Consider the following 22,831-nt stretch of genomic DNA (forward strand, 5'->3'; position numbering starts at 1 on the left):
ATGCCTTTCATGGGCTCCTTAACTGACTGGCACAGCTGAGGGGAAAAAAAATTTCTAAGCATAAGGATGTATGAACAGAAACTTGTGAAACTAAAACACTGGTTAAACTTTGTTTTTTTAATGGCTGCACCCAGAGTCTATGGAAACTCCTGGGCCAGAGATTGAGTCCAAGCCACAGCAACCCCAGAGTCTTTACCCATTGCACCAGGCTGGGGATCTAACCTGCACATCTACAGTGACTCAGGCTGCTGTACTCAGATTCCTAACCCACTGTGCCACAGCAGGAACTCTGAGACTAAAAAGCAAAGTTAAAAATGACTGAAAAGGAGTTCCCATTGTGGGAATGGAGCAATATCCAAGAACTGTGGGTTGACTACAAAAGGAGAAAAAAGAAAATGGAGCAGATGCAATATTTGAAGTCCTAATGATGGAGAATTTCCCCCAAATTAATGTGAGATCCTAAGCCATGGATCCAAAGTTCAGAGAACAGCTGGGAGAGTAAATGCAAAACAAAACAAAACAAAAACCTCACACACATTCAGAAAAACAATCAAAAAGACTATACCTAGGTAAATCACCTTCAAACTGAAGAATTTAAAAGATGAAGAAAAAGCTTGAAAGAAAGCAGAGTGAAAAAAAATATATAAAGAGGTGCAAAGATAAGAATTATATCCAAGTTTTCCTCAGAAAACTGTGTGAAGAAGTAAAGACTTTCTCAGACAAAAAAAAAAAAATTGACAGAATTTGCTGCCAGTGGGCTTGTCTTGTAGGAAATGTTAAAGTAAGTTCTTCAGAGAGAAAGAGCATGGTATAAGTCAGAGGCTTAAATTTACATAAAGGAAGAACATTAGAGAAAGATAAATAAATGAAGGAATTAGAGAAGAATAAATAATTTAAAAAGGGATTCCATTAGAGAAGGAATAAGTAAATGAAGGTAAAAAACATTCAAGAATGAAAAATACATATTACATATGGAGGAATATAATATGACAGCAGACTTCTTGAGAATACCTTCAAGGGATATTTTTAAAGTGAGGGCGAGAGCAGTCAACCTAGAATTCTAAACCTAATGAAAACATTAAAAGATGAAGGTAAAGAATTTCAGACAAAAGAAAGCTAAGAAAATTCATTGTTACCAGATCTGCACTAGAAAGCATGTTAAAGGAAGCTTTTCAGACTGAAATGAAATGATTTCTGATGGAAATTTGAAACCACACGTGTGCAAATACACCCACCCACTAATGCAGAGCCCTGGAAATGGTAAATATGTAAATAAATACAAAAGAAATATTTTTCTAATTTTTACTACCTTGTAAATATAATTGTTTAAATCAAAATTAGCAACAAGCATGGTGGGGTTCATAATACAAGTGGTAGTAAAATGTATGGGAATGAAGGATAGGGACAGGGAAATGGAAACACACTATTGTTAAGATTCTTTAACTGTATGCATATTTGTAGTCTTATGTGAAGGTAAACTGTAATAAATTGAAGATATATATGGTACAACTTAGAGAACGTACTCAAAAATATTCAATCCAAAAGATGAGAAAAGAAGGACAAAGTAATGAAGAATAAATACGTTAAATAAAAAACAAGCAGGAATATTATAGATATAAACCCAGTTATATCGATAATTGCATTAAATATAAATGGTCTAAATCATCTCAGTTAAAAAACAGATTATAAAATATAAAAATAAGGACCAGTAGTTCCCGTTGTGGTGCAGCAGAAACGAATCTGACTAGGAACCATGAGGTTGCAGGTTCAATCCCTGGCCTCACTCAGTGGCTTAAGGATCTGGCCTTGCCAAGAGCTGTGGTGTGGGTCGCAGACACGGCTCAGATCTGGCATTGCTGTGGCTGTGGCATAACCTGGCAGCTGCAGCTCCAATTCAACCCCTAGATTGAGAACTTCCATATGCTGCAGGTGTGGCCCTAAAAAGCAGAAAAAAAGAAAAGAACCAATTTGTTCTTATTTCTTGTAACAATGTACAAGAAACACACTTTCAGTATAAAGGCAGAGAAAGGTTAAAAGTGAAAGAAGAGAAAAGATATCCCGTATAAACACTAATGAAAAGAAAGGTGGAATGGCTAGGACAACAGGGAACTCCATGTATTGTATACCCTTCTCCTTGATAGTTGCTTCATTTGCACCTATTTTGGAGACCTCTTTTACTGATCTCTAATTTTTTGTGTTTGTTTATATGGCATTGGATCACTGTAACAGCAGTGTCAGAGCTGTGCTAATTCCCCTCATTTCCCCAAGGCAAGAAATCCCTCCTGTTTACTTCATTGTCCTGAGCACCCCCTCCCTGGCAGTGGCAGAGTTTATCTGTTTATCATCATTCCTGCCCATCAGCACATCAGAAAGAAAGGACTAGAACTTATGTAGACACATATTGAAACACTGTGCACTTCTCTTTCTGATAGGACTAACAGTATCAGCACATGCTTTTTCACCATTTCCTCAGCATTTCCATTTCCTATAGAGGAGGAATCTGGTTTTTCAGTTTCCTCTGTTCATTTGTTTCCTCTTCCTTGCTCTCCAATGATGTGACAGACAGTTTTAGAAGTATTCTTTGGGCTTTAGAAATGCAGATTTGGGAGCATGACAGGCAAGCTGTAAGGAGAAATTTTGCTAGAGAAATAGAAGGGGGGAAGAAAATGGAATATATAAGAGAAGTAGGAGAGAAAGTGGAATTTTAAGAACTGATCTTTTGAAATGTATATTGCCTTCACGGTGTTTGAGAAATTATAAAGAAGTGTGTGAGAATGGAAGGAGGGAAGGAAGGAAGGCAGGAGGGCTACCTTGAAAATTTAGTTTTGGGTCTATCTAAACTGAAGTTCTTTGATTGTAAATTGCTCTTGGATGGTGTATGGTCAGACCACCCAATGGCTGTTCTGCTTTCTGTACCTTCCCTGCTGACTGATCTCTGATTCACCTGTACCCTAGTCACATGACTGACTTCCAAGTCATTGAGCCTAATCAATGTCTACATACTTGCCCCAGCCCCAGCTAATGATTGTTCTGATGAAAACTGTGTCTGCTCTATCTGATAGCTTATCAAAGGGGTGGTGAGGGGCGTGTTCATAGGCTGGTTTCCCTGGTAACCCATGAACCAAGCTGACTGGTAACCTCCCTCCACACCTCCCGCCCTGGTTGTAAAGACTGCCACCATATCCTGCCCACTGTCTGCCACACATGGTGGGGTGTTGCTCCAGGATGTTTTTTCAAACATGTAAGATCTCCCTGTCCATGTCTGTTTGTTGATTCCAGGCTCTTTCTTCATTCTTGAGGCTGGGCAAGTACAGGGCTTGCAGACCTGCAGGGTACAACTCAACAGATGGACTACAAGAGTGACCTTCAGTAGTAAGACAGTTTTAAATCTGCATTCTCCAAAGCCCACACACCATTAAGTAGAAGGTCATATGGGCCTGGAAAAAAACTGCTGAGATACTGGCAATTGCTCAGCTTCTTTGACTAGAAAGGAGATAAAGAAATGAAGTGAGGAGTTCCCACTGTAATACAGTGGGTTAAGGATCTAGGCATTGCTGCAGCTGTGGTGTAGGTCATATCTGTGGCTTGGATTTTATCACTGGCAACCTCCATATGCTGGGGGTGCACCCATAAAATTTTTTTTTTTTATTTTTAAAAAGAAGTGAACAGATTCTGCAGCATTCAGGGGGAAAAGAATCACAGCTCTGAAATTAGTATCTTAGTCATTGAGGTAGCTGCATCCTAATCAGAAAATATGGTTTAGGAGAGACTCTGAATAATCCTGCATCTTGAAAAAATGCTTTCTGAAAAGAAACATAACCACAAAGCTGAAAAGAAACATAACCACAAAGCTGAATTTTCCATGGGACAAACTGATGAAGAGAAAACAGCAGGACAAAGCCAGTATTGAATAGAAGAAATCAGCAAAAGGGAATCTAGAGAGCTCACTAGACAGTAACGGTTCAATAGCACAGTTTGAAAAGAAATGCAAATAACAATGCTCAGAGCATCACAGAGGAAAATAATGGCAAAACAGTGCTAAAATGGAAGCCAGCGGATAAGGCACTTTCATAAACTGGCTGAGGAACTGTGACATGGTAAACCTTTCTGGAATGCAGTTTGGCAGTATGTACCAGAATTTAAAATTTTAAATGTATATTCCCTTGACATGGCAATTCTCTTTGTAGGAATTTTCTCTGAGGATATAAATAAACAAGTACATAAAGATATATGGGCAAGGATTTTTAAAAGTCGTTTTTATATAATAGCAAAAAAAAAAAAACCATTGTGAATAATTGAATTATCCATCAGTAGGGGCTTGGTTTAATAAATTAATTACATCCATGCAGTGGAACATTATGCACTGTGCAGCTCTTATAAGCAAGCCAGACTCTGGAGTCAGACTGTCTGAGTTTAAATCTGGCCTTACCACTTGTACAATTTTGATCACATCATTTAATATCTCTGCCTAAATTTGCTACGATATGAAATGTTTTAAAATCTCTAAAATAACTTCATAATTTATAACCTCTATCATGGAAAGTGTGACAAAGATGGAATAAATTAATGCATCGAAAACTCATGCACGTAAGTACTCAATAAGTCTTAGATATTACTATGCAAATATTATAGATGATAATATCTGTCTATATTAACATAAAAATGATTATGTTGAGTCAAAGTTATAGACTAGCTCATAATACAGGTTTATGTTTATATAGAATAATTTATGTTTGAATGTATGCATAGAGTTCTGAAAAGATGTTTGCTACAATTTTAATACTGGATATCTCCGACAGTGGTGTTTCAAATTATTTTTATTTTTTTTCCTGATTTTCTAATTTGATATTTTTAAATTAACATATGATATAATAACTCCTGAAATGGCCATCTAGGAAATTTAGATTAGCTTTTCTCCTGGGAAAACAAAACTCCAGATAAAATATGAAAATCATAATTTTAAAGCCCTAAAAATCCAACTAGATAGTAAGGAATTACAAGCCAAAATCTTGGAAGAGGTTAAGTTGCTCACTCAAAGCAACTTTTATTCTGAGGTCATTTGTTGATATGTTAAGAAACAACTGCTAACTGAGCTGTAGTTCTGTGGATTGCATGAGCCAAGGGGAAGAGAAGTTAAAGCCCAGATTTGCAGCTTGTGATGAGAGTCTAATATTCATTCTCCCATATACCTACTAAGCTGGTACCCTGACTGGTTTTATTCTCAGAGTAAGGGTGCACTAAAAGTAATTCTGTCTTTATTCTTTTTTTTTCTTTCCTTCCTTCTTTCTTTTCTTTTAGCTTTTTAGGGTCACACTCGTGGCAGGCTTGTGGAGGTTCCCGGGCTAGGGGTCGAATCAGAGCTACAGATGCTGGCCTATGCCATAGCCACAGCAGTGCAGGATCCAAGCTGCATCTGCTACCTACCAATAGCTCACAGCAATGCCAGATCCTTCACCTACTGAGCGAGGCCAGGGATCAAACCCACAACCTCAAGGTTCCTAGTCAGATTCATTTCCACTGCACTACAATGGGAACGTCTCCTTCTTTCTTCCTTCCTCCCTCCCTTTTCTTTTTTCTTTTCTTTTCTTTTCTTTTCTTTTCTTTTCCCTTCCTTCCTTCCTTCCTTTCTTTTCTCTCTCTCTCTCTTTCTTCCTTTCTTTCTTCCTCTTCCTCCCTCCCTCACTCCTCCATCCTTTCCTTCCTTCCTTCTGGGATTTTCAGCATGGCTTAACATCACCTGGGCAATCAAAAACAAAACAAAACAAAACAAAAAAACTTAAAGCCCTGAACTTGGATTAAGATGGTCCCCAGCCTGGAGTTAAAAGCAAAAAACAAACAAACAATCAAAAAACATCTCTGAAAAGAAGGTGACTTCATCTAAGTTGGCCTCACATTATTTTTAAAAACATTTAATTTTCAAACATGATGGCCAGCATTCATTCAAAAATAAACAAACATGGAGTTCCCGTCATGGCGCAGTGGTTAACGAATCCAACTAGGAACCATGAGGTTGCGGGTTCGGTCCCTGCCCTTGCTCAGTGGGTTGGCAATCTGGCATTGCCGTGAGCTGTGGTGTAGGTTACAGACGCGGCTCGGATCCCGAGTTGTTGTGGCTCTGGCATAGGCTGGTGGCTACAGCTCCAATTGGACCCCTAGCCTGGGAACCTCCCTATGCCGCTGGAGCAGCCCAAGAAATGGCAAAAAGACAAAACAAAAAACAAAAAACAAAAATAAACAAACATATGAGGAAATAAGATCCCTTGAGCAAGAACCAGCTCAAAGACCTAAACAGATTTGAAAGATTAGAATCATCAAACACAGACCATAAAACTCTTAGGCTTAGTAGTAAAGTCAATGTGATTTATAGGAAAAGGGAAACTATAAAATATGATCTTAGATTTTAGATATATCTAATAGACATACAAATAGTTATTTAGTAGATCTATAAAATACAATAGATACATAAAAGGACCAAATAGAATATCTGGATATAAAAATGGTATAACAAATTAAGAATTCAACAAATGGGTTTATTAGGACATTAGACCCAACTGAAGAGAGAATTAGTAAGTTGGAAAATAGATCAAAAGAAATTATCTAAACTGTAGCACAGAAAGACAAAAAATAAATTAATTAATAAAGAAAATAAAAATAGAGGAAAGGATGAAAGAAATGAGTGATAGAGTAAGAAGACCTAAAATAAGTTTAAAATTAATCTCAGAAGGAGAGTGGGGAAAGAAAGAAATAGAGGCAAATTTAAAGAGGTAATTGTTGATAATTTTCCAGAACTAAACCCACAGATTCAAGGAAACTATCACATGCCGAGCAGTATAAATAAAAAAAAAAATCCACCCCATCATAACAAAACTACAGAAAACCAAACTAAAGAGAAAATCTTTAAAAACAGGCAGAGGAAAAAAAAAAAACAGATTAAAATCAAAGGAACAACAATTAGACTGATAACTGAGTTCTAATGGCCACATGAAAGATAATGAGCAGTGAAATGATGAAGTCAACATGTTAAAAGAACAAAAATCTACCAACATAGAATTTTAAAATATTCTTCAAGAACAAAGAAGAAATAAGAACAAACATAAAATCTAGAACCAAATCCAAAGGATAGAGAGATTTTGACACTGGTACTTATACTAAAAAAAATTCTAAAGAATGTACATTAGGCAGGAAGATAGTAATCCCAGGTCTAAGAGGGCATAAAGAAGAGCTAAAGTGGAAATATGTAAACCTAAATGAATTCTGAATAAACAATAATCATTTTGTGAGGATTTTATAATACAGTATTAAAATACAACCCTGTGTGTGTATACATATACACATACAGAAAGAACAACTAAGAGTTTTAAAATATCCTTTTTTTGAGGTATAGTCGATGTACAATATTCTATGTTACGAGTATGCAATGTAGTGATTCACAATTTTTTTTTAATGTTTTGTTTTCTCTTTTGGCCACCCCATGGCATATGGAGTTCCTAAGCCAGGGATCAGATCCAAGCCTCAGTTGCAACCTTAACCCACTGTGTTGGGCAGGGCATCAAACTTGTGTCCCAGCTCAGCTGTGACGCTGCTGATTCCATTGCGCCACAGAAGAAACTCCAGTGATTCACAATTTTTTTGTCTTTTTAGGGCCACACCCTTGGCATATGGAGGTTCCCAGGCTAGGGGTCAAATTAGAGCTGAAGCTGCCAGCCTGTGCCACAACCACAGCAACACCAGATCTGAGACTCATCTGCAACCTACATCATAGCTCAGGGCAAAAAGCTAGATCCTTAACCCACTGAGCAAGGCCAGGGATTGAACTTGCATCCTCATGGATATTAGTCAGATTGGTTTCCACTGAGCCACGATAGGAACTCCCAGTGAGTCACAATTTTTAAAGGTTATACTCCATTATGATTATTATAGCTACTTTTTTTTTTTTTTTTTTTTCCCACAGCCACGGCATGTGGAATTTCCTAGGCCAGGCATTGATCCCATGCGACAGCAATGACTCAAGTAGCTCCAGTGACAACGCTGGACCTTTAATTCCCTGAGCCACAAGAAAACTCCTATAGTTACTATAAAATATTGGCTATAGTCCTTGCTTTGTACAATATATCATTATAGCTTATTTTTTATACACGATAGTTTGTATATCTTAATCCCCTATCCTTTTATTGCCCCTCCCCTCTTCCCTCTCACCACTGGTAACTACTAGTTTATTTTCTATACCTGTAAGTCTACTTCTTTTTTGTTATATTCAATAGGTTTTTTTTTTTTTTTTAGATTCCATGTATGTTATATCATATAGTATTTACCTTTCTCTGACTTTTTTCGTTGAGCATAATGCCCTCCAAGTCAAGCCATGTTGTTGCAAATGGCAAAATTTCTTTCCTTTTTATGGCTAAGTAGTATTCTGTTGTGTCTATGTATGTGTGTGTGTGTGTCCATCCATTTTTTTTAATCCATTCCCTGTTGATGGAAAATTAGGTTGCTTCCATATCTTGGCAATTGTAAATAATGCTACTATGAACATTGGGGTGCATGTACATTTTCAAACTAGTGGTTCTGTTTTATTTGAATATATACCCAGGAGTGGAATTTCAAAGGGGTAGTTCTAATTTTAGTTTTTTAAAAAATCTCAGAATATTGTTTTTCACAGTGGCTGCACAAATTTACATTCCCACCAACAGTGTGGGAGGGTTCCCATTTCTCCACATCCTCACACTTATTTGTGTTCTTATTGATGATGACATTCTGACAGGTGTAAGGTGGTATCTCCTTGTAGTTTTGACTTGCATTTCCCTGATGACTGACAATATTGAGCATATTTTCATGTGTCACTTGGCCATCTGCATTTCCTTTTTGGAAAAATGTCTATTCAGGTCTTCCCATTTTTAATTGGATTGTTTTATTTTTTGATGTTGAGTTCTACGAGTTGTTTATATTTTTTTTGATATTGCCCCCCCCCTTTTCTTGCTTTTTAGGGCCACATAGGGAAGTTCCTGGGCTAGGGATCAAATCAAGAGCTACAACTGCCAGCCTACACCACACCATAGCAATGCAGGATCCAAGCCATGTCTGCAACCTATACCACAGCTCATGGCAATGTCAGATCCTTAACCACTGTGCAACGCCAGGGATCGAACCTGCATCCTCATGGGTCCTAGTTGGATTGTTAACTGCTGAGCCACAAAGGGAACTCCCTGATATAAACCTTTTATTGGTCATATCATTTACAAATACCTTCTCCAATTCTGTAGGTTGTCTTTTTATTTTGTTGATGGTGTTCTTTGCTGTGCAAAAGATTTTAAGTTTAATTAGAGCCCAGCTGTTGATTTTTGCTTTTATTTTCTTTGCTTTAGGAGACAGATCCAAAAACAAATTTTGCTACAATTCGTGTCAAAGAGTGTTACGCCTATGTAAAACATCCTTCTCTTGAGCTCTGAGACAAGGTGCTAAGAATTGACTGTCATCTGCCAGTGTGGGAAAGAAAGGGACAGGAAAGTTGTCTGAGGGATACCTTGAGACACAACAGTCGTAAGCAGTGTATTTGAGAGAAATACCTGATTGTCATCAAATAAGGTATAGTGAGCATCAATTTTTTTCTTTTCTTTCTTTCTTTTTTTTTTTTTTTGCCTGTTGTCACCCTTCCTTTCATCTTGGAATAACACCCCCCTTTTCTTTGGGGGAACTTATCCTCCAGTCCACCTATATGCCTTTGTTGGAACTTTCAGTCATGATGCCCAGTCGTCATGGAGGTGGGCACATAACCTGAGTTGTCTTAGTCTGTTTAGGCAGGTGTAACAAAATACCACAGACTGGGTGGCTTATAAATGATAGAAATGTACTTCTGCCAGTTTTGGAGGCTGAAAGGAGGTCGAGGTGCCAGCATTGTCAAATGGGGGGGTTCTTCCAGGTCACAGACTTCTTGTATTGTCATGTGGTGGAAGGGGCTAGGGGTGTCTCTGGAGCCTCTTTTTAAGATGCTAATGCTATTCGTGGGGGTTCCTCCCTCATGACCTAAGCACCTCTCAAAGGCCTTACCTATTAATACCATCACCTTTGAGATTCAGATTTCAACATATGAGCTTAGGGGGAACACAAACATTCAAACCATAGCATTAAACCAAGTCAATCAGAATCCTTCCCTATGGGGTTTTCTCTTTCTTCTTAGGCTGCTCCCACCGCATATGGAAATTCCCAAGCTAGTTCCCAGGCTTGGAACTACACCTGCACCTGCCAGCCTACACCACAGACATAACAATGAGGGATCCAAGTCATGTCTGCAACCTACGCCACAGCTCAGAGCAACACCAGATCCTTAACCACTGAACAAGGCCAGGGATTGAACCTGAGTCCACACTGGATACTAGTTGGGTTCTTAACCTGCTGAGCCACAACAGGAACTCCCAGTTTTCTTTTGTTAACTGGTGCTGTAGGAGTTTCCGTCGTGATACAGCAGAAACAAATCCGACTGGGATCCATGAGGTGGCGGGTTCAATCCCTGGCCTCGCTGAATGGGTTAAGGATCCGGCATTGCCACGAGCTGTGGTGTAGGTCAAAGACACAGCTTGGATCTGGCATTACTGTGGCTCTGGGATAGGCCAACAGCTGTAGCTCTGATTAGACCCCTAGCCTGGGAACCTCCATATGCCATGGGTGCATCCCTAAAAAGGACAAAAAAAAAAAAAAAAGCCAAAAAAAAAAAAATCAGTGCTGTAGAATGAGGTTAACCCCTGCCTCATGAAAAGATGTGAATTGTGGGAGTGGCTGATGGCACATTTCCACCCGTGTGAAGGAAGTCGATCTTAGAAAATGAACTGGACACCAGAGAGGATCAGAGAGGAAACTGGAGAAGGAGAAACTTGGAAGTATTCAAGTCCTTTCTTCCATCAGCCTTGAGGGTCAGCTTCTCCCCTCCCTTTCCCTTTTCTTCCAACAGGTTTACCTTTTTGCCCCAGCCAATTCAACTCCTAATTGTTCTGCCAAATCAGAGGGAAGCAGCAGGGCAAGCAAGAGGACCGTATCTAAGGGTAAGGTTAGGCTGTTAAAACTAAGCTGCATAAACAGATCGGAAGCCAGGGAGTGGAGGCAGGTGACACTCACTAATCTGGAGAGGATCAAAGCAATTGAAAAACAACTGACTGGACTTGGTTCAAGGTTCATTTTTTCTGGGTTGATGGTGATGGTTTTTGTTTTTTTGTTTTGCCAGCTACATTTCGTGGAGGCAGAAAAATCAGGCCAAAGGAGCCTTTGGATGTTACGCAGAACTCTCAGTAACTGAAGCCAGAAGTTATCCATGGACAGCTATAGAGAAACAAGAGAACGGGATTTTTTAAATGTAAAGGTTTCGGAGATGATACATGGAAAAACAAATTCAGAAGAACAGTTTGTATTAGTTTGAAAGCATTCATTTGTACTCATGAATTTTTAGTTACTAAAATCTTGCTAGCTATCCATGTTGACTCACTTCCCTGAGATTCAAATTAGCACTAATTCATGCTCTAGTTGTTAGGAAGACTTAGATATGTTTAGAAAATATTGTACTAGATGGGCGTAAGGGGGAAAATAAATCTTTTAGCTCTATGTTCTCTTAATGGCAGCAACTCCGCAGGCATGTTGCCTGCACTGGGGATCTGATAGAGACTTTCTTGTAGAGTTTATTGCTGAGCCATGGTTTTCATGTCTTGGCTTTACAGCTGGTGTTTCTTCCCTCGTCACCTGGTGTCTGCCTCCCCCTGCCAAGTGAGGGTGGTATTGTTTTGCAGCCTTTAAGAACAAAGACATTCCAGCTTCCACACAGTTTGAGTTGGGGAGAATTTGCTGATGAAATCCATGCTGTCCAACACATGTCCAAGTGCAGGCAACTCTTAGTAAGAGGTCGGAGCCCCAGCTAGCTAACTTGGGATCAGCAGAGAATTAAGTCCAGATCAGAAACCAAGTGGAGGGCCAGTGTGGAAATGGCAAGATGCATGCCTGGCATGAGGAAGGGAGGCTGCACTTACCCCCCGAGGCTCGGCTGTTTCTTTCACAGAAACTGGTTCCCTCACCAGTGGGATGGGTGGGTCCAAAACGCTGCCTTTGCTGGATGTCTGCGTTAGCATCTTGCCTTGTATGGAAGTGGCAGGCTGTCCTTCGTTGTTAGTAGCTGGACTAGAAGAGCTGGGACAGGCTAGGCTGATCAGTAATTCTACTGCAAATTCCCAAATTTGAGATCACCCTTTCTCTTTTTAGTCCATAGAATCTAAAACCCATTGTCTGAGGCACAACTATTTCTTTTTGTTTTTATAAAGCTTTCAAGTGTTCCTGCTTTCATGTAGGGCTTTCAGATATTTCCCCTTGTTATAAACAAATGAACACTCTAGTGGCTGAGATCCTCTCTCCCTCCTTGAATTTTTTGGGGTTTTTTTGCCATTTTTTTTAGGGCTGCACATGCAGCATATGGAAGTTCTCAGGCTAGGAGTCAAATTGGAGCTGCAGCTGCCAGCCTACGCCACAGCAACAGCAACTCGGAATATCCAAGCGGCATCTGAGACCTACGCCACAGCTTGTGGCAATGCCGGATCCCCAACCCACTGGGTGAGACCAGGGATCGAACCCAAATCTTTATGGATATTAGGTTTGTTTGCACTGTGCCACAATGGGAACTCCATCCTGCATTTTTGTTGTTGTTTGTTTAGTTTTTTTGTTTTTGTTTTTGTTTTTGTTTCAGTTCCCTATCTTTACATGCCTCCCAGGACTCAGTCAATCCTTCTGGGTTTGAAGCCTCATGGAGCAGAGGTGATGTCTACCTGTGATAACTCTTTCCCCGGAAATATCTGACTCACAACTGGCTCCATGGTAGACCAGAGTTCAGCCTCACAAGCATTCATTGAGCACCGCCAAGGTGCCAGGCACTGGGGTGGATGCTAGACACATGATCGTGGGTAGGACAGGATTGCTCCCTGCTGTCATGGAGCTCTTGTCTTCATCAGCCGTTGTTCTGAAACAGGTGGCAGCCTTTACAAGTGGTTTGGTAAAATTCTGCCTTGAGCACTGGGGTAACTTAAGGCTTCAGAAGGATGTGCCTGCCCCAAATACAAATGAGACTGTGCTTCATCCAGTCCCATTTCAGGTGAGCGATGTAGGTGTTAGAGGCCAAAGTGGTTTAGGACCTGGGAGTCCTTCACAGGGTCTGCCCAATGCAGGACTCTTTTCCGCAGGGGAGGCTGTGACTTCCCCTTTGGCCTCAGGGATGGACATGCAAAAAAGAGCTAACAAAGAAGACAGAGCTTCTAGGTTATTGTTCCATCAGAAAAGCCAACTTAAATTTCTCTGCAGATTTATCTTGTGGGATTTTCTTTCCCACTGCACCCAAGCTGCTATCTGGGAGAGCTGAAGTCCATATTGTGTCTCAGAGCAGTTTGATGCTCTAGGTTTCCTGGAAAACGGACCTGCTGTTCATGCACACTATCCCATCCAGTTTCTTGCAGAAAAAGATTACTGTTCTGACCTTCTCGCTGCTAGCCAAAGATATTATTTCATTCCTAATTTCTGAGTAGCTGCTTCTGGGTGATTTAGGGTGGGAGGAAGAGGAGAAATGCTATCAGGCTGTCCCCGGGAGTCTGGTTTGGGCCTCCCATTGCTATGGATACTGAGGAGCCAGACAGAGGCAATTACAGGAGGAACCAGGGGCTCGGTGTGTGGGGTGGGAGGGCAGGGGGATAGTCATGGGTGATGGTCGAGCACAGGGGGGCTTGAGGAATGAAAGGAACAGTAAGTCTGGCCAGATCCTGTAAGCTCGGTCTGTGAACTCAGACTGAAGGGAAAATAATTTGCTCTTCTTGGCAGGGCTCTGTGTATACTTTTTGCTACTTAATCCTTACAGAAAGTTGAGCACTATGAGGAACTGAAACCAGAGAGACTCAGTCCCATGGCTGGGGCCACACAGAAGATGGCAGCCTCAAATTCAAACTTGGGCCTGCTGATTTCAAAGCTGGTACCTTCTCCACCTGCCCCTCCAAGCCCTCTGGATGGAGAAGGGCCCCTGCTCACATGTCATTCAGAACAATACCAGTGATGTTGTGCTAGGACATGGAGGACAAAGGCTGGACTCCCTGCAGCCTGTCATTCAGAGGCTGGTGGCTGTCAATTTGTGTCAACTCATCTCCTAGTATTTTTGGGGGCAGGTCAGCCAGCCCATTCATTCTCTTGCCCCAGGACTATTGTAGGACCATATAGGTGCCAAAGAGACAGAATGAGCTTAATTTTCCAGACTGAGGTTCACGGTTACACTGGTAAATTAAATCCCCAAATACAGGTGATGGCACTTGGCCTGGTCTGCCCAGGTTTCAGCTGTGTGGCTGCCCCCTCCACCTCTCCCTGTGAGTGCTTGAGGCCCATGGCTTTGGTCTGCTCTGAGGAGCGCTTCACAGAGGATGCTGGAAGCACTTGGGGAGCGTGGGGGTATCAGACCTCCGGACAGATGTTGTGACCTCTGGAAGTCAGCCTGCCTTTTGGGCTGTCAAGGCCAGCTCCTGAGACTGAGCCGTGAAACTGAGCCTCCTGCAGGAGCCCGGGACACCTTCCGTTCCTAGTAGACTCCATCACGTCCATGAGGCAGCATTCTGTACCAAAGGGAGGGAGGACGGGAAGGAGGAAAGGCATCCTTGTGGGTCAGAGGCTTGGGAAAGGGGCGGGGAGCCCAGGGCCTTGGGGATCACCCAAGGCCTTGGGGATGGGAAAGAACCAGAGCTGGCTGATCGTTTCCACCGTGTAGAGGCGGTACAGTTGGTGTCACTTTGGGCTGGTTTGGTTTCTTACATCAAACACTTCCCTTGCTAATAAGCTCACAGAGCTCTGTTCCTCTCTTTAGAAGAGTGTGTAGGTGACGTAGCTCTGGCAGCCGTTTCCTGTGTTTTTTCAACTCTAGCTTTTTCATCTCCCCACACCTCTCGGTTACAGATTCTGATTCTTCAGACTCACTCCTCTCCTTCTCACCTCCTTGTGTAGGTCCTTCTAAAAAGCTCAGTGCCAACCTCCTGCCATTGATTGAGCACCACTTGTGTGCCAGGTGTGTGTTCAGCATCATCCAGGCACTTATTTAATCTTCCTAGCAGGTTTAGCTATACAGCTTCAGTTTACAAATGAGCAAACAAGCCCAGAGAGATTTAGCAACTTGCTCAGGGGTACACAGCTTCTTATAAGTGGTGGAACTGGGATTTGAGCTTCTTTCTATCCATCTGATCCCAAAAGCTGTGCCCCCAGCATGGCCTCCTGGCACTGCCCTGCTCTGCAAGGTGAGAGGCAGCTCTTCAAATCTCACTTTTGTATCTGTGATGTTGGTGAAGGGGAATGAGCATGCCTTCAGCAGCTGCTTCCAGAGAGTGACAGGACCACACTATCAAGGGCTTCAGGTGTTTGCTTTTGGCAGAAGTTCCTCCAGGCCTTCCTGTTGCTCCAAGCAGGCTGTCAGGGAGCCTTTACCCTCCTCTAGGGAGGCAGCTGCTATTTCCAGCTCAGTGATTTGAGCAGGCCTCCCAAAGAAAGTGTTATTGCAAACCTGGCCTTTATCCCTCCCTGTTCCAGGGACTGCAACTCCTGGCTCTAGCTGGAGATCTAGATTGCAAGATAAGGAAAGAGCTGGGCCAATTTTCTGGTCACTTCTTGGCACCAAACTCTCATGTTTTTACAGCAACCACAGGCCCTACATCCTTCCTGGAGAACACAAGCAAACTCACCTCTCCCCACTTTCCCAGCCCCTGGAGGCGGCTGTTTTGATTTGCTATGCTCACAGCCTCCCTTCACTGGGCAGGGGCTTCCATATGGCCCAGGTTAGAAGAGGATGATTTCCAGGGGGCTCCTGGAAATGTGTTTCAGGTGGGCTCCTGGGCATTTGGCCTGTCTACTGCCTCTTCGTCTCTGTTTGCTTTGCCTGATTGTGTTTTCTCTGCTGATTTGTCTAAGTTTCTTTCCCTCACTTTGTCCAAGGTGCATCTGGTACCCATTTGGCTGGGAGAGAGCAGAAGCAGCGTGGTTAATTGAATGCTTGGCACAGGGCTGCAAGAAGCAAACCGAGGAGAAAGGCAAGGGCTAGAAGGGCAAGGAGAATGTGGTTGATTGGAGCCTTTGCACAGCGCAGAAATTCTGCAACCTCCCTGGTTTCTGTCCAGAAAGAAAGCCTCAAGAAGGTGAAAGGAAGGACTTTGAGTCATTCTGAAACTTGATGGCAACTCCTGCTTCAGTGGAAGCCCCACCATGGCCCATCCTTCTCTCACAAGGCCCGTGGCTTCTGGGCAGGTGGCCAGGGTACCACCAGGCCCTGCTTGCTGGGAGGGAAGAATGAAAGGGCTAGAAAAGATCACCTGTGTCTCTATTCTTGTTTTCATCTAGTTTGTAGTCTGGCCTCTGGTTGTACAGCAGGAGTTTTGGCTCAGGACCTTGGTCTGGTGCCAGAATGCCAAGTAGAAGTGAAACAGCACCACTTGGAATCCCCATTTCTGGCAGGGCCCCAGGGCCAGCCCAGCCGCAGCAGGGGAGACTCTCGGCCCAGTTACCTGCCTGTCTGTGCCTCAGACTTTGAGAGACCAAAAAAAGCACAGAGTTTGAATCTCACATTGGGCTCCTATTTGATATATGCCATCCAAATAAGTGCCTGTTCATTTTGGGCCTCAGTGTCCCCATCTGTAAAATGCAACACATCACATTGTTCTGAAGAGTAAATGAAATGATTCAAAACACGCATCAGTTCTGCATCTCATTAAAGACTCCACATATATTACTTCATTCACTTCACACAGCCCTAGGAGGAAGGACTATTGTTTTATGGAGAAGCAGAGATGGGATAGGCTGGGATCTGGCACCCTTGACCAGCGTGCGTGCACCCGGACAAAGTCTTCTCCAGCAACAGCATATAAAGAAACTATAAGGGAATACAAGTAACCACACATGTGCAGTTGTGGCAATTATGAACAACAGGCCACAAACCAACAGCCATTTTTTAGATTCCAGGAGCAAAAGCAGAGTACTGCCCAGGGCACCACCAAGGGGGTGGGTTGACTACATACGTTATGCCCCCTGCCCAACCTGCAGACCTACCCCCATCGTTATCCCACCCAAGTGGCTACTCTCCAGGCCTGAGCAAGGGCACCTGTTTTCTGTTTTTGCTCCTTTGTGCTGCATCACAAGCCCCAATAAAGCCTTGCCTGAAATTCTTACCTGGTCTGTTATCAATTTTGATTGATTAAAAGAGCCTGGATGGGTAACAGAAGCTAATGACACATCCATGGTCTCACAGCCAGGAAGTGGCAGGGGTGGCAGAGCCCAGACTCCAGGTGGGGTGTCTGGCCCAGACCCTGCACATCTAGGCCATGCTCTCCTGCCTCTAGGTAAGCGGGGAAGCTCCTGGTGCCTGGTGGGAAGACACACACTGAACGCCAGCCCTTTCTGTCACTGCCTCGGGCTGTGGAGCTGCTCAGGGAGTTACCCTGGTTGCTCTCTGGAAGGACAGTGACATGGAGACCAGCAAACAAAGCACAAGAACGAGTGAAAAAAGAGGAGGCTGGGTCAGGAAGGACATGCAAGACGCTGACACAAGCAAGGTCAGTGGGGAACCCCTGGAGTTGGGGGCATGGGAACTGGGTCCTCCCTGGCCTGGGCCCTCAGGGGATGCTCTGGAAATCCACACAGTCTCTTTCTGACCGGGTCTGAGGAGTTGGCGAGGTCAGACTGCTGGTCCTCTGAGCATCTCTAGGTTTAGGGCTCCTCCAGCCCATTGCTCCTGCCCAGCTGCCTTTCAGAGGATGCGCTTGCTCCCCAGACTTGTCTGCTGTCCCTGCCTCTCCTTAATGAGGGCGAGTCAGGAGTTCCCATCGTGGCGCAGTGGTTAACGAATCCGACTGGGAACCATGAGGTTGAGGGTTCACGCCCTGGCCTTGCTCAGTGGGTTGACGATCCTGCATTGCCGTGAGCTGTGGTGTAGGTCGCAGACGCGGCTCGGATCCCACGTTGCTGTGGCTCTGGCATAGGCTGGTGGCTACAGCTCCGATTTGACCCTTAGCCTGGGAATCTCCATATGCTGTGGGAGCGGCCCAAGAAATGGCAAAAAGACAAAAAAAAAAAGAAAAAAAAAATGAGGGCAAGTCTGTCATTTGGGTCCTGGCCACATGCTGTCCTTGCTGTGGTATCACTGCTCCCAGCAGAGACCCAGGTTCCCTCACATAAGGAGGTAGCCACAGCAAGGCTGGCTGCTGCCATGGACTTCATCAAACCCTGAAGGGTGACCCAGGCGAGGTGAGGTGGACGGGGAAGCTCATGGGAACAGAGTGACTTGAAGAAGGAGAAAGGTCTGTTTCATACCTGTTGGTCTGCCCGAGACACCCACTCTCAAAAGCAAGGTGAGAGAAGAGGCAAAGAGCTGCAGCAGACAAACAGTGGAGGGAGAGAGGCCTCAGGGAGCGTGCTCGTGGCTGGCCGTGTCTCAGAGCCTGATTCTGAACCTATTTTACACACACAGAATGAGGCTGAGCTCCCTGGGCCTGGAAAGGAGTGTTCCCACTTGTCACCCCATAGACCTGGGCTCCCCAGAGTGGAGGCATGGGCCTGATGGGGGGTGCTCTGCAGTTGATCCTGGCTGTGAGCCCTGGCTCAGCAAGTTAGTTTTCTGCTCGGAGCTTCAGGTGCCATATGAAAACAGGTCACCAAACCGCCTAACACATAGCAAGTGCTCAAAAAAAGACAGGCCTGGAGTTCCTGCTGTGGAGCAATGGGATTGGCAGTGTCTTGGGAGTACTGGGAGCAGGTTCAATGCCCAGCCCGGCACAGTGGGTTAAGGAGCCAGCGTTGCTGCTGCCGTGGCTTAGCTTGCAATTGTGGCTGGGGTCTGATGCCTGGCCAGGGAACTCCATATGCCATGGGGCAGCTAAAAAAGGAAAAAACAAAGGGAAAAAGACAGGCCCTTCTTTATGAAGTTAATGAGGAAGGTCTTTGGAGCCTCTCACCCCCTCCCCAGAGCCAGTGCCCCCATAATTCTCATGATGCATGAAATCGCCACTGCTGTGAGCCTGGACTGCTCCTAGCCAGCCAGTGAGGGCAGGAGATCTGCGCCTAAAGCTAGGGTTTCAGTGATTTCTTGCCCAATAACTTCAGTGAACAGGCAACTCAGCAGCCATGACCTGATAAGAGCAAGGCACTGAAGGATCACGCCTCTGGGGATAAAGGTGTTTGTCACTGCCTAAAGCAATCAACTTACACCAGCTATGCGCTGGCAGAGAATGGGGGAAATGAAAGCTGTGGGAGATGATGAATAGCAGCTATGGGCCTAAGATCAGCTGGGGCAGGGGACCAGAGTTTGTGTCACTCGCTCTCTTGCATTAAGTCCCATCAGAGGTTGCAGACTTGAATAAAGACTCAGTGGGACTTAGAGGGTCTGTGACAGATATGAAAGGTACAAGCGACATCTCTTCTTCCTTCATTCAAATCTTCTCGGCCTCACTCCTTAATCTGCTGACTATTGCAGAGACCAGTTCTGTACAGGCTTTGAAACAATTGAGCTCAGTGACAGTGTCCTGCCTCACGGCTTTCCTGGAGCTGCTGTGTGAATGTCCATGAAATCATGGGCCACTCACCTGGAGATGTGGGCAGTTAGTGCAAGGGCCTCCCTTGACCAACAAAATACAAGAGTCTGTGGTTAAATGCTCATGCTTTTCATCCCCTAAGCAAAGAAATCTGAGCTGCATCCAATCAGGCGCCTGAGAAGTTCCCATGGGATTGATCATCTGTGGCCCATGAGGGCAGTCAACTCAGGCACATGTCTTTGCCTTTCCCACTTTTCCCATTTCACTCCTCAGGGCCAGCCTCTGGATCCCTGGGATCACTTCCCATTTAAGCTCCCTCCAGGCACAACTTTTAGGGGAGCTCAGGCTAGACAGCCATAGATAAAGTTTCAAGAGGGAGGGGAAGGTGTGAAACATTCTTTTCACAGAGTGGAAAAATGGGCACATGAGTGAAGTAGCATAAAACTGCCAAGTGTGCTGGATTCTTATTTGGGGTGTGCAGTTATGTGTTCATGGTTCCCCCCCCAACCCACCCACCACCCAGCACCTTTGTATTTCCTACCACAGCTTTGAGCCTCTCAAACGTAGTCAAAAAATGTGTGGATATGGATTTAATCTTGAATCAGCTTTTGCCAAATGAATTTATGAAAAGAGAAAGGCAGAAAAATCAAGAGAATTCACAAAGCAGTAATTATAGTGGTAAACCATGGAAACAAGCAGAACAAGGAGGCAAGTGAGGATAGAAAGGGAATCTATCTATCATCTATCTATGGTCTTTGCATATATTTTGTATCTTTCCCAGGATATGAAAGTTGTAGGATCAATGGATTGATGTCAGGATCATGGTGACAGGGTTAGGAACACAAATATGAGAGGGTGGATGAGGTGGCATAGGGATTAAAGATGGAGGTGAGGAGGGCAATTAAAGATTAAAGGTCTGAATGGGTCCCTGTTCTACCAGATTGTTACATCACCAAGAATGGAGACAGGAAGAGGGGTGGAGAGCCAGGTTCTAAAGTCATTCAGGAGAGAAGAAGGGTAGGTTGGGAGATAACAGGATTGAGTACAGGTGGCTGGTGGTAAAGTCTGACATGAATTTCAAAGGATCTGGGGGGCTCCGAAGGAGGAGGGAAGATAACTGAGTTGCAAGTATAATGGACACCTGCCCCACCCTTGGGTCCTCTGGGATAGAGTCACCTCCCCCCTCCCAGCACAAAGAAATGGGAATGGAAGTGGGGCTGGAATGGCCTCCACTAGAGAGGCTGCAGGTGGTATTTTCAGGGGACAGCCAAATGTCCCTTAGGGCAAGACATGAAGAGGCCTTACAAAAAAGGATGAAAGATACAGGGCTCCTGCTGATGACAGATCCCAAGTGTCAGGGTACATAGTATGTGAAGGCTGGGAACATGGAGAGGGAAAGAGAAACAGATAATACTTGCCCAGTGGGATTATTGCAAATTTGAGAGCTAATTCTGTGTCAAGTGGCCAGTAGAGTAGTGAAATTGATGACAATGGTGATGGTGATGGCCAGAAGGGCCAGTGTTGAAGGCGAATTGTAGGGAGTGTCAGAGATCCTGGGCTAGGAGTCAAGTGTCTTGCATCTTATCCTGGCTCTGCCCTTAACTAGCGTTCTGGCCTTAAATCATGGTTTGGGTCATCTGTTCTCCATCTATAAAATGACAGGGTTACATGCCATCACTGGCTGTCAAGTCCAAGGTGGCAGGGTGGTCGTACATAAAAAAAATCGATAATATTCTGAAATACTTTTAAAAACTATACATTTGCTCCACGCCCCCCAAGAGGTCACCTCTCATTTTCTGGGTGTAAGGACTCAGAATGTACATTTAGAAAAAGCCCTCCCTCTCCCCAGGGTGGTTTAATAAGTGCCCCCACTCCTAGCCCGATTTTCTTTTTTCGGGGAATTGCTTTGCCAAGAAGCTAGTCTTTCCTCTCCCAAATGTCATCGCTCAGGAAGTGATAGTGAGAAAGATGTGGTTAGTCAGTCAGAGCCAGGTCATAGCATTTATCAGAGGGACCAGATGCCCTGAGCTCTGCCCTTGGTGGGCAGATGGCCAAAGAGTGAGTGGCATTATTGTTACAGCTCCATTCTTTGCGCATTTCCCCATTTGCATGCATAAGAATGAGAACTGGATCAGCACAGCTCAGTTTGTTGCTGTTGTTGTGGGCCTGGGGTCTCATACTGGGTCACACCATGTTGTTGAGCTTCCTAGGCACTGATTCCCTTTGAGGAGGGTGACCCCTCAGCCAGGAGGTACAGGCCCAGTGTTGGGGAGTGAACTCAGCACACTTAGTCACCCCTATATGCCCAGCACCTAGAAATGAGCTTGCCGCATAGAAAAGACCTGACAAATACTAGTTAAACTGAACTCTAAGAAAAAGCAGTAGTAGGCCCAAAACATAGTGATTTCGGGGGATTTACTGGTTTTCAACCGCAGGAAAGAGAATGGTTTCAGAGAACTACAATTCAGAATAATGAAAATGTGAGCACAGCATTAAAACAAAAACTTGTGGGATGTATGCAAAATGTTATCGGAAAGTGTTTTATAGCTTTAAATGTCCTAGACAATGAGAGAGATTTTGTTTAAATGAACTAAACTTCTGAATTAAGAAGCTGGATAAAAAAATGGTAAGGTGATCCCCAAAAAATGAGTAGAAGGAAAGAATGAATCCATGTGAGAAAATGCAGGGTTAATAGAGTAAAAGCAAAAAAGAAAAACTGATCAATGATTTTGCAGATCTAATTATGAAAAAGAGGAAATTAATGGAACATTAGAAATAAGAAAGGACATGTATTCTGTCAGGATATTTAAAACATGAAAGCATACCATGCTCAGCCTCATTAAATAAATTTGCAAAATTGGATTAAAAATGGGTATTTTCCTGGTAAATATAATTTCTAAACTTAACTAAAAAGAGATAATTACGGAAACATTTAGCAGTTAGTCAAAGTTAGTCATAAGGCTCAGATCACCAAGGAACAGATAATTTGAGAGTTATGTCACTTCTTTTGGAACACAGAATAAACTTGGAAGTTTCTCAACTCATCTGTGGGGCTTGCATAATCATACACCAAGACTAAACAAAGTTGTCGTGGGAAAAGAAAACTATAGTTCAATCACTTTATGAACAAAGATACAAAAATCCTAAATAAAATAAAATTAAATCCATTAGTATACTAAAAGAATAATACATCCTAAGTAGGGCTTATTCTGGAAAGTCAGGTTGTTTCAACATGAGAAAAATCTATTAATGTAATTCATTTGATCAAGAATTGAGAGAAA

General features: G+C 43.5%; 1 protein-coding gene across 11 annotated transcripts in view; it reads left to right on the top strand.

Annotated features, from left to right (window-relative positions):
- The window catches only part of COMMD10 (COMM domain containing 10), a 236,814-nt gene extending 219,622 nt beyond the window's left edge, over window positions 1–17,192 (top strand). For 2 of the 11 annotated variants that reach the window (XR_014836326.1, XR_014836325.1), the window contains 3 exons: window positions 9,360–9,579; window positions 10,940–11,030; window positions 11,210–17,192. The gene's annotated coding sequence lies outside the window, so the exon portion shown is untranslated. Of the gene's footprint in view, window positions 1–9,359; window positions 10,279–10,939; window positions 11,031–11,209 lie in introns of all 11 variants that reach the window. The other 9 variants (XR_014836327.1, XR_014836328.1, XR_014836335.1 and 6 more) reach the window with 8 other exon arrangements.
- The last annotated feature ends 5,639 nt before the right edge of the window (window positions 17,193–22,831 follow it).

Source organism: Sus scrofa, chromosome 2, assembly GCF_054392235.1.
Source record: "Sus scrofa isolate SSC_HxYL_T2T_F1_AM1 chromosome 2, Sscrofa_HxYL_maternal_Yorkshire_Landrace_v2.0, whole genome shotgun sequence".
In the NCBI taxonomy this organism is placed as follows: domain Eukaryota; kingdom Metazoa; phylum Chordata; class Mammalia; order Artiodactyla; family Suidae; genus Sus; species Sus scrofa.